Source organism: Lactuca sativa, chromosome 6, assembly GCF_002870075.4.
Source record: "Lactuca sativa cultivar Salinas chromosome 6, Lsat_Salinas_v11, whole genome shotgun sequence".
Taxonomy (NCBI): Eukaryota; Viridiplantae; Streptophyta; class Magnoliopsida; order Asterales; family Asteraceae; genus Lactuca; species Lactuca sativa.
In genome coordinates this window covers 162,593,885-162,606,926 of record NC_056628.2, presented here as the reverse complement: position 1 = coordinate 162,606,926, position 13,042 = coordinate 162,593,885, and positions in this window count along the sequence as shown.

Genomic DNA, 13,042 nt, shown 5'->3' with positions numbered 1-13,042 from the left:
GGTTCTTCCACAAAGTTGAGGCTCTCGTTGATCTCGATCTCATCGAGTGGAATAACAAGAGTCTCATCGGACAGACGCTTTTTCAAGTTCGAGACGTGGCAGGTTGGATGTATGTTATTAAGTTCACGCGGTAGGTTAAGTTTGTAAGCCACAGGGCCGATTCTGGCAAGAATCTCGAAAGGCCCTATGCATCTTGGATTTAGTTTCCCATGCTTTCCAAAGCGTATTAAACCCTTCCACGGTAGACCTTTAATAAAGCGTGGTCTCCTACCTGGAATTCCAAAGGTTTCCTCCTTTGGTCAGCGTAGCTTTTCTGTCGGTCTCTAGAGGCTTTCAATCGTTCACGAATCTGAACGATATTCTCTGTTGTTTCTCGTATGATTTCCAGACCGGTGAGAGTGCTTTCAGGAACTCTTCCTTTAGCTAACTGGGTATCGCCAACTTCAGTCCAGCACAGAGGGGATCTGCACTTTCGACCATAGAGGGCTTCGAATGGAGCAGTCTTTATGCTTGTATGATAACTATTCTTGTATGAAAATTCGATAAGGGGTAAATGGATATCCCATGCCTTTCCAAAGTCAATCACACAGGCTCTCAGCATATCTTCTAAAGTTTGTATTGTTCTCTCACTTTGCCCGTCTGTTTATGGGTGGTAGGCTGTACTTATGTCTAGCCTAGTCCCCAGGGAACTTTGTAGTGACTGCCAGAATCTGGAAGTGAATCTACTATCTCTATCGAAGATAATGGATATCGAAACACCATGCAGTCACACTACTTCCCTTATGTAAGTTCTTGTAAGCTTTTCCATTTTGTCAGTCTCCTTGATGGGTAGGAAATGCGCGGATTTGGTCAATCTGTCGACGATGACCCATATGGTATCGAGCCCACCCGTCGTCTTGGGTAACTTGGTTATGAAGTCCATAGTAATCTGCTCCCATTTCCATTCTGGTATCTCAGGTTGTTGTAGTAATCCTGACGGTTTCTGATACTTGACTTTAACCTTAGCGCAAGTAAGGCATTTACTTACGAAGGTAGCAATTTCTGCTTTCATGTTAGGCCACCAGTACAGTTTCTTAAGATCCAGATACATTTTATATGAACCTGGGTGAACGGAATATCTTGAGTTATGTGCTTCGGTCATGACTACGTTTCTGAAACCACCATGATTCGGGGTCTAGATTCGGTCCATGAGATAGTAGGCTCCGCCACCCTTGACTTCTAGATTCTTTTCCATTCCCTGTAGGGATTCACCCGCCACATTTTCAGGTTGCAAAGCTTCCATTTGTGCCGCCTTAATTTGTGTGGATAAGTGGGAATGGATAGTCATAGTCAGAGATTTGACCCTCCGACCAATGTATTCCTTTCGACTGAGGGCGTCAGCTACCACGTTGGCCTTGCCCGGATGATAACGAATTTCGCATTCGTAGTCATTTAGTAACTCAACCCATCTTCGTTGTCGCATGTTGAGTTCCTTCTGATCGAAAATGTGTTGAAGGCTCTTGTGATTGGTGAAAATAGTACTCTTTGTTCCGTATAAATAGTGTCTCCAGATCTTCAAAGCAAATACCACTGCTCCTAACTCTAGATCGTGTGTCGTATAGTTCACTTTGTGTGTCTTAAGCTGTCGGGAGGCATAAACAATAACCTTCCCTCTCTGCATAAGAACACAACCTAGTCCTTGATTTGACGCATCGCAATACACTATGAAGTCTTCTATCCCCTCGGGGAGGGATAGTATCGGTGCGGTGCACAAGGCCAGCGAGACCTAGAAATTGACGAATTTCTGTAGGTGTCTTTGGTGCCGACCAGTTCTCGATGGCCTTAATTTTGGAGGGGTCCACGTGTATACCTTTCTCGCTAACAACGTGGCCTAAAAATTCGACTCTTCGAATCCAAAATTCGCATTTAGAGAACTTCGCATAGAGTTTCTCCGTTCGCAGTGTTTCTAGGACTTTTCGTAGGTGCTGACTATGCTCTTCCTCACTTTGGGAGTAGACAAGTATATCATCGATAAAGACGATGACGAACTGATCCAAGTAAGGACGACATACCCTATTCATTAGGTCCATAAATACTGCTAGTGCATTGGTTAATCCGAACGGCATCACTACAAATTCGTAGTGTCCATAACGAGTTCGGAAAGCTGTCTTTGGAATATCCCCCTCTAGAACTCGTAATTGGTGATATCCGGATCGTAGATCTATCTTTGAGAAGTAGTTTGCTCCTTGAAGTTGATCAAATAGGTCGTTAATACGGTGTAGAGGATAACGGTTCTTGACAGTAAGCTTGTTCAGCTCTCTGTAGTCGATGCACATACGAAACGATCCGTCCTTCTTCTTTACAAATAGGACCGGTGCTCCCCATGGTGAGAAACTTGGTCTTATGAATCCTTTTTGAAGGAGTTCATTAAGTTGACTGGAAAGTTCCTGCATCTCTGCTGGTGCGAGGCGATAAGGTGACTTCGCTACTGGGGTAGCCCCTAGAACTAAGTCGATTCTGAATTCGACTTGGCGTTGTGGTGGTAATCCTGGTAGTTCTTCTGGAAAGATATCGGGAAAGTCGCGTACTACTGAGATGTTCTTGATGTCCTTCAATCCTTGACTTGCATCAACGATGTGCGCTAGGAATGCTCGACAATCCTTTCGCAAGCACTTTCGAGCTTGGATGCACGAAATGATGCGAAGGTTTGTACTTGATTTGTCGTCGTAGATAACTAATGTTTCGTTGTTAGGGAGATTAAGACGGACTGCTTTCTCAAATCACATGATGTCGGCGCGAAGAAGACACAACCAATCCATGCCGACTATGACGTCGAAACTTTTGATTTGGACCGGCATGAGATTGATGGGAAAAGAATGGCCGTCTAAAGTTAACATACAGCCCATGTATATGCAGTTAGTGTTTTCAGTTTTTCCATTGGCCATCTCTACAGTGAATGATTTTTCTAACTTGCTAGGTTTAGGTTTAAGTAAATGAATAAAGTTTTGACTCACGAAGCTTCTCTCCGCTCCACTATCGAATAATATGCATGCATATGAATTATATAGAAGGAACGTACCAGCAACTACAGTTGGGTCAGCTACAGCTTCATCGTGGCCTATCGCCAAAACTCGTCCCACACCGCCGGTGCCTGCTGCCTTAGGGCAGTTCCTCCTGAAGTGGCCCACCTCGCCACAACCGTAGCAAGTCTGGCCTACACCCGCACTGGGAACTTGAGTGATCGGCCTTGCGGGGTCCTTGCAGAAACGGGCTGTGTGTCCCTTTCTGTTGCAGTTGGCGCACTGCATTTCCCGACAAGGTTCGTGGTGGTGGTAAGTGCATTTGGTGCACTTTGGAAGGTTACCCACATAAGGCTTTGTGGGGTAGGGATTTGTAGGAGCTGTAGTAGGTACAGTGGCAGCATTCACTGAAACCAGTTGTTTCGTTGAGGATTCTTGGGAAGACCCACCCTTCCCTTTATTCCATACTCTCTTCCTGTTGTTGTTGTTGTTGTTGTTATTGTTGTTGTTGTTGTTGTTGTTGTTGTTGTTGTTGTTGTTGTTGTTTCCTTTCTGTGGTTCTGGTGCAGAAACGGTTGAGTTCTGATGACCTTCGTAGTCAATTAGAGATTGTGCCAGTTCCTTAGCACTTTCAAAGGTGTCAGGTTTGGAAGCTAACACGCTTGATCGTATTTGGGGCGTCAGTCCCCAGATGTACCTTTCTATTTTCTTGCTCTCGGGAGCAATCATATCTGGGCAAAGGATTGCCAGATCACAGAATCTGTTGGTATAAGTTGCGATGTCGGTACCAACCATTCCGAGAGTCCATAGTTCGTGTTCGAGCTTTTGAATCTCTCCCCGTGGGCAGTATTCTCTCATCATCATGGCTTTTAGGCTCTCCCAGCTTATGGAGTTTGCCACTATCAGGATAAGTACTTTAACGTGGCCATTCCACCAAGTTAAAGCTCTATCAATAAGGGTGAAAGTTGCAAATTTGACTTTGCTGTGCTCGGGACAGGAGCAGATTTCAAAGACTGACTTTGTCCTTTCAATCCACTGTCTCAGGGCTAACACACCACCAGACCCATAAAACATCCGGGGCTTGGCATTAGTAAAGTCCTTATAGGTGCATTCTCGGGGTGGTCCATGACTCTCGCCATGGTTGTATGGGTGTGTGCCAGATCCCGAGCCATTAGTACTCGAGTTATTGATCTGTGACATGGCAGCTGCTACCGCTGCGGTGACTGCTGCTTGGAACATAACATCATCAAATTGGGGTGGTGGAGGTGGTGGTGGTACAGGTGCTTCCCCACCGTTGTTTCGCCTTGGATTCCTACGCGGAGGCATCCTTCAACTATAGGTTGAAAAGGTAAAGATAAGAATTCCATAGAATAGAGAATTAATGTGTCTCATGAACTAAACTGCCATAGTTCAACAACAGATGCTAGTACGAGTCTTAAAATAGAAGAATGAAAGTTATTTGTAAGACTGAAAGTATGAAACAAGTATTTGGTTTCTCAAAGACTTTTCAAGGTTTGAACGAAATACTCAACGTAGTAATAATAGTGTCACTTGTATTAATATAAAAGTTGATACAACGATCATGCAAATTTGACCCCTATAAGGGTCTCCGATTACAAAGTTCGAGAATTTTAAAGACTTTTAGCCGAGGTCCTAAGCTATAACAAAATTTGAGTCTTTGACAAGCACTACTTGCGACGTAGGTTGCACTTGGAGCTTGACTCTGCATCTGATTGCTTCAACTCCATTAGACGCCTATCAAAAGCGACTTGTTGTTCCCTCAGTTCAGCGAGGGCTGCAATCATTTGCGCTTAGAATGCCTCGGTTTGGAGTTGAGCATTGTCTTGTATCTTGTCCAGCCTACGGATGTCAGAAGTGTGAACCTGCACTTCCACGTTGACATCCCGGAGTCGGCTAGCTTCAACTCCGGACTGATAGGACTGATTGGCTAGCTTACCCACCATTATCGGGAGTGCCCGATCAGCCGAACCTCCGCCGCGGACATCATAGAAGTCCCGACACATGTCGTAGGGAGGGCGTAAGTTCTGTTGTTGGCTCCAATGATGGAGGTGGCTTCCCCAGACGGGAGTCGGTCCTTGAAAGTTCCTTACGAAGACGGGAGGTTGAACGGGTGGTGGATCGATCACTTCCGGTTCTGAGTCGGTACCGGAGTCATCATCCACTTTTATGGGTTCCTCGTCCTCTTCGGGATCATCTTCGATCCATCCTCCGTTGCCTTGGTTGGGAAAGTAGGGGTCGCCGGGGTGGTGAAATCCAGCCATTTGACTGTACGAGAAATAGGGTTATAGGAGTTGAATAAAGTTGAAACTTGCAAAACATGTAAGTTAAACTAGTTTAGGTAGCAAATACTCTTATAGTATTTAAATTCTTATGTTTGATTCTAGTAACGTTTGGTAAGTTTTGACTTGTTGCTTACTACGATCCTTCCTCGATATACGTTGGTCCAATCTCGGGCAAATATAGTTGATCACGCTATATTTGTCCAAAATCTGATTACATATATCGAGGCTTAATCGTAGTGTCAACTTGTCTAAATACCTGTTGTATAGTTAGATATCATGAAAATAATTTGTTGTATGCATGTAATTGTATTTAAATGAACTATCAATTTAAGTTAAACGTAACGCTGCTTAAGCGTAAAAAGGAAAAAATGTTTTGTCAGAGAGTGTTAGTCCCTTAAGCATTTTTAGTTTGTATATCTTATGTGGTTCGATATACTTAGTTCACTATAAACATTGCTTTGATACCAATCTGTCACACCCCCAAAGCTGAACGGCGGAAACGTTCGGGGGCGGATGACTTCATGTGGTAGCGTAACAATAGAATACATAGTAAAGAAAGCAATACAACCATCACATATATAATTGAAAGTTTACATTTGTCAAAAGTTACATGTTCAAAACCAATTACAATATGATGTCAAAATATGAGATTAAACTGGCACCGCAGCATCCCTTCATCAAACCTGAACGGCGGAAACATTGCTTTGAGAAACGGATTTTTCTCGGGAATCTCGGGAGTAAAATCGACCCTCGGGACTTGAGCAAAAAGACCAGGGCTTCGGGTTTGAACGGGCATGGAAATCGAGGCAAGATCGGGAGAGAAAGGAGAGAAATGAGTAATGTTTCCGGAAACCCTTGCATTCTATTTATAGGGGGGTCTGAGAAGCCTCGTATGCGGGGCGTACGCTCGTATGCAGCGCGTACGCGTACGTCATGCATGAGCGAGTCCTCGACTGCCTTGGCATCGGATGAGATGGGTCGGATGGGGCGGGTCGGTAGCTTCGCATAGGGGCGACGTGGACGGACCGAGACCAAGGCCCTCGGGTACGCGGGGCGTACGGGGTTACGCAGCGCGTAACTCGGATGAGGACGCTGACTCTTCCTTCGGATATTACCGGATTTTTGATTTAAATATATATATAAATTATTTAATAAACTTCAAAAAAATCATATCTCCTTCATACGAACTTCGTTTTCGATGGTCTTTATATCCACGCAAAGGTGAGACTACGCTCTACAACTTTCGTTTAGACTCCGTTGGCAAATTCCGAAATTATTTTTATTATTTAATTATAAAATGACGTGATTAAGGAATTTTCTTTAAAAATTCATAACTTCTTTATCTGACGTCGGTTTTTGCCAGACTTTTCACCGCTGAAATACCATTGTCGAGACCTTCGATTCTCGTTTAGGTCATTCCGGCCAAAAGTCGCTCGATCATCGATTCGAGTTTTTAGCTGTCTGTTGCTAAGCCGAACTTGGAAAAATCTTAACTTCAATATACGAAGTCGGATTTGGGCGTTCTTTTTACGTACGATCATGGTTTAATGACATTTAAACATAGAGGGAATTTAAATAGAACTTTTTGGACATTTTATTATCAAAGTTAATTTTATTAACTCAAAAGTGGTTACAATACTTGACTTTTTAGGTCATTACAAAGAGTTGAAATATCGGGTTGTCACAGAAGACATTTTGGTTCAAGTGAATGAACTCATATTCCCAGCCGATTTCTATATTTTGGATATGGGAGATCACGACTCCCCAAACTCAGGTTTCATTCTTTTGGGGAGACCATTTTTAAAAACTGCAAGAACCAAAATAGATGTTTATGATAGTACCCTTTCAATGGAATTTGATGGTGAAGTTATCAACTTCAATATTAATGATGTCATACGTTACCCAGATGTTGTTTCAACCCTTAATTCCATTGATGTAATTGAACCATTATCTGCAGAATATTTTGAGATTGCTAACCGTGAGTCTCTAGCATTAGTGCTCCACATTAGTTTGTCTATTAATGCAGCTCAAGTTATATCAGAAATGTAAGTGTTTGATAGAGAAGTTTAAGAGATGGCAGCTCATATGGACCAATAGAGAAAGTTGAGGTATGGTACCCAAACTCTTAAATTACCAATTTCTAACTCCAAGCTTTTTCCTTTTGTAGTGCAAGCACCCATATTGGAGCTAAAGACACTTCCAGAACACCTGAAATATGTATATATTGGGGAAAAAGAAACATTACCAGTTATCATATCCAACAAGCTGCCAGAAAAAGAAGAGTTAGAGCTGATTAGAATTCTGAAGGAGTATAAAAGCACAATTGGGTGGACTATTGCAGACATTAAAGGACTTAGCCTATCTTTATGCATGCACAAAATTCTGATGGAAGAAGATTATAAGCCATCGCGAGAAGCCCAATGCAGATTAAACCCACCAATGATGGCGGTGGTTAAAAATGAAGTTACTAGATGCTGGAATGATACACCAAATTTTTGGCAGCAAGTGGGTCAGCCCAGTCAAAGTTGTTCCTAAGAAGGCTGGAGTGACAGTGGTAGAGAACAAAGAAGGAGAGTTGGTTCCAACTCGGGTTCAAAACGGATGACGCGTGTGTATTGACTACAGAAAATTAAATGCAGCCACCTGGAAAGATCATTTTCCTCTCCCATTTATAGATCAGATGCTAGAGACGATTGCTGGAAAATCCCACTACTGCTGCTTGGATGGATTTTCAGGTTTCCATCAGATTCCAGTTGCTCCAGAAGACTAGGAGAAAACGTCTTTCACCTGCCTTTTCAGGACTTTTGCGTATAGGCGTATGCCCTTTGGACTTTGCAACGCACCCGCTACCTTTCAAAGGTGTATGGTTAGTATATTCTCTGAGTATGTTGAAAATACTATAGAAGTCTTCATGGATGATTTTACCGTCTATGGGGACTCCTTTGATATTTTCTTAAAAAACCTCACAAAAATTTTACAAAGATGTATAGAAACAAACATGGTCTTAAATTTTGAAAAATGTCACTTTATGGTTGACCAAGGTCTGATTCTTGGTCATATTGTTTCCAAAAGAGGTTTGGAAGTTGATAAAGCAAAAATAGATGTTATAAAGAGCTTACCCTACCCGAAGAATATTTGGGAAGTGCGTTCCTTTCTTGTCCATGCAGGGTTTTACAGGAGGTTTATAAAATATTTTTCAAAGATATCAGTTCCCATGTGCCAGTTATTCCAAAAAGATGCTGAATTTGACTTCAATGAAGATTGCAAGAAGGATTTTGACGTGCTGAAAAATCTTCATACTTCTGCCCCCATCATTCAGCCCCCAGATTGGACTTTACCATTCGAGATAATGTGTGACACTAGTAACACTGCTATTGGAGCTGTTCTAGGACAAAGAAAAGACCAGGTCCCCCATGTTATATATTATGCATCAAAGACTTTGGACAGCGCCCAAGAAAATTACTCAACCATTGAAAAGGAGTTGCTGTCAATTGTTTTTGCATTGGAAAAATTTAGAAAGTATTTGTTGGGCACAAAAGTCATAATCTTTTCAGATAACACAGCTATTCGGTACCTTCTTGCCAAAAAGGACTCAAAGCCAAGGTTGATTAGATGGATTTTGCTGCTACATGAATTTGATATAGAGATTAGGGACAAAAGTGGGAGAGAAAATTTGGTAGCTGATCATTTGAGCCAAGTCACCCCACCTGAAGACCCGACACCGATAAACGAAACATTTCCTGACGAGCATTTATTCGCTGTTTAGAACCCTCCTTGGTTTGCTGATATAGTAAACTACTTGGTTTCTAGAGAGCTCCCTCCAGATCTTAGCCCAGCCCAGAAAGATAAAATAAAGAAGGATGCGAAAATATATGTTTGGGACGAGCCGTATCTATGGAAACACTGTGTTGATCAGGTGATTAGAAGATGTGTACCTCAAGATGAAGTCAAATCAATCCTGAATTTCTGCCATTCAGAAGCTTGTGGAGGGCATTATGGTCCACAACGAACCGCACACAAGGTCTGGACATCGGTCTTTATTGGCCTCATATTTTTCATGACTCTGTTCTATTTTGCAAAACCTGTGAAAGATGTCAAATGACTGGGTCTTTGACATCTCGTAATCAGATGCCACTTACTCCAATCTTAATATGTGAAATCTTTGACGTTTGGGGTATAGATTTCATGGGTCTGTTTCTGCCTTCTTTCGGGTTTGTGTACATCTTACTTGATGTGTATTACGTTTCCAAATGGGTCGAGGCAAAAGCTACACGAACCGATGATGCCAAGGTTGTGGTTGATTTTGTCGATACAAATATATTTTCAAGGTTTGGGACACCAAAAGCCATTATTAGTGATCGGGGCAAGCATTTCTGTAACCGCACCCTCGAAGCAGTCCTCAAGAAATATGGTGTTACACATCAGGTATCCACAACATATCACCCGCAAACCAACGGGCAGGCTAAAGCTTCAAACAGATAGATCAAGGGCATTATAGAGAAAATCATCAATCCGGTCAAGAAAGATTGGATTATTCGATTGGATGATGTGTTATGGGCTCTCCGGACATCATACAAAACTTCTATAGGTATGTCGCCATATAGAATCATTTTTGGCAAACCTTGTCGATTACCGGTTGAGGTAGAGCATCGAGCATATTGGGCTGTCAAAAACATGAACATGAGCATGGATGAGGCTGGTAAGAAAAGAAGATTGGATATTCAAGAGTTAGAAGAAATCAGGAATGATGCTTACGAGAACGAGGCAATCTATAAAGAGTAGACGAAAGCGTTTCACGATAAGATGATCTCGCGAAAGGTATTTGTGACAACCCAAAAATTCTATCTTCTACAAACGATTAACTTCAATCAAAGTCAGACTTGTTTCTGCTATCTTTTAGCACTGTTTAGAGTCTGTTTGAGCATTCTGAGCCTAGTAGACCAAAGGAATGAGTGAAAGGAAGTGTCAATTGAGTTTTTAACCTAACAACCAAGCTTTAAACTTCATCATGTGGAGTTTACAGCCACACCATACGAGTTTATGGCCGTAAACACATGGTGGTCATAACCTTATGCTATATACATGATTTTCCATCACTTCTTCCTCATTCTTCACCTTTCAAGCCTAGAAATCAGATTTCTCTCCCAAGGATCATAAGACTTTTCTTCTAATCTTCAAAAATGTAAGTAATCTTTCCATTTTCAACATGATATCCTTCCATATCCAGTGAATATACATGATTTCATCCATGAAATCTCTTCTTTTGGATATATCTTCAAGTGTTCTTCATTTTGCCAAAAACACCAAGAACATACTAGTGTTTTTGGACCCTAATCACCCTTACAAGCTTCTAATACGTAAGTACTCTACCCTTAGTTTGTTATATACTTTAATCACTTGTTAAACACCTAGAAAACATCATGAATTCAAGAACAAAAGGGTGTTTACGGCCAAGGTGATTATAGGACCTTAACACACCTTGGCCATAAACCCTAATTTGTGGTGCAAAGTTGCCAAAACACCTTCCTAGGCCTTGATACTAAGCCTAGAACACTTCCAAGATGATTATAGGACCTTAACACACAAAATGGTACAAGATACCATGAGTTTACGGCCGTAAACTCATTGGGCTGTAAACCCTTGGGTCGTAAACTCATGGGGGTTTACCCTTGGGCCGTAAACTCCAATGTGAGGCCCTACAACCCTTAGATGCAACCCTTTGTACGTCTTGAACTTGAATCTAAGTGTTATCCATGTCCTAGGGTGTCTTTACTTGCTTAATTAGTTGTTTAAACACTAATTGTATACATATATGTGTCATTATATGTTAAATAGGATCCATGTGTGCTCAAGTCTTCACTTGACACTTAGCATCCTATACCGATCTTTCATTCGCATCACTCACTACAGGTGAGTTCATACCCCTGAATCTACCTTTTAAATGATTTTAAATGATTTTAGGGGGGATACAAGTTGAAACATTTTAGTTATTATATCAATCACATGTGATTAATAACTATCAAACAAATGGATTTACTATACTTTTAACTGTTTTACCAAACAATCTACTTCAAAATGTTTATCAAACTCTTTTTCATGTTAAACTCTTTATCAAATTTGTTTTTACATGCCAAACCTTTTCTTTAAACTCTTTGAAACTTATATATTGTCAAACGCATGTCTATATATGTATAGTTATATAAGTAATGTTTATATGACTTAGGACCGATAACTCGCTTTATTTCCTTTTCCTTGTTTGGATGTGGCCTGAGAGTATAGGTTATTTGTCCAAATGTCGTTTAAATATCAGTTATATATTATGTATACATATGTAGATATAAAAGTACTATCAATCAGTTCAGTACCTTTGGATAGCAAAGGCGTACCTTCAGTCATTCAAACCACATAAATTACTAGTAAACTATAATAGGTATAGATTAGGAAGTCACTACTCATTATTTCTAGTACAATGAAACCTACAAGGAGTCAGTTCATACATGATTCAATACATACTATAACGAGAAACAGATAGAGAATACTATAACGAGAAAGAATACATACTATACACTATACAAGAGAACATACTATGATGAGAAACAAAGAGAACGTACTACATACTAGACAGAGTGAACATACATTACACTAACACATACAATACATATACAAGAATACTATAACATAAATGTGAGCCACGGCTTTGGGGCATGGCATCACCTACTATGGCTCGTTTTGTATCCATAGTCTCCTAGAGGGAGAGCGTGAATTTGTGTATAGATCTATACTAAATTGACTATCCTACACCTTGTTGTTCGCTACAGTAGGACTTGCAAGTCTACGGGTGCCAAATGTCATTTCTTCTGACATCTTTCATCGTCGTGTTTTAGTCGATAGTATGGTACAATCATATCACATTATACCTTAATTAACAACCGGTTTAATGTAGTAAGTACAATAGTAGTTACCATAATACAACACTACAGTACTTTATTATTTTCCCATTGCATTCACATTGTGATCTTCTCACATAAATAGTAATGTAAAAACTATATTTTTGGTTAATGATAGTCATACTTGGGAAAATACAAAGTTTTACAAGAAACAACATACAGAACATTTGATGCCTTGGTAGAAGGCTACGTTTTGTAGAAAATATAGGATTTTCTAGGAGATACAAACATTTACTACAAACATTTACAAACTTATACATCAAACACCTACAAACATTTTCATACAAACAAAGACACTAAAATGCTTATGAACTCACCAGCTTTAAAGCTGATCAACTCTTTCAAAATAACTTGTATTCTCAGGTCATCAGTAGACAGGTACCGATGCCAGGTTTTGAGAAGATGGAGCTCGTTCAAGACTCATGTCTTATTTTGATTTACAATTTTTGGTGTCTTATAAACTTCACTGAACACACTTGTATTAAATTATATTATTAATGCAATGGATGATGTTGTTGCTTGTTTACTATTATGCTTTGTTGTGATACTGTACATGACATTCTCCGCCCCCGAACGTTTCCGCCGTTCCGGTTTTGGGGTGTGACAGTATTTACTACCTGTCAAAAGGTACTCTTATACCATTCTCATTTCAAACTTATTTCTGGTAAATTGAGGTCTCGTTGGGTGGGGCCTTTTGTTGCTACTAACATGTTTGATCATGGTGCTATAGAAATTAAGAGTGAACAAACAAGAAAAATCTTTAAGGTGAATGGTCATTGTCTCAAACCATTTT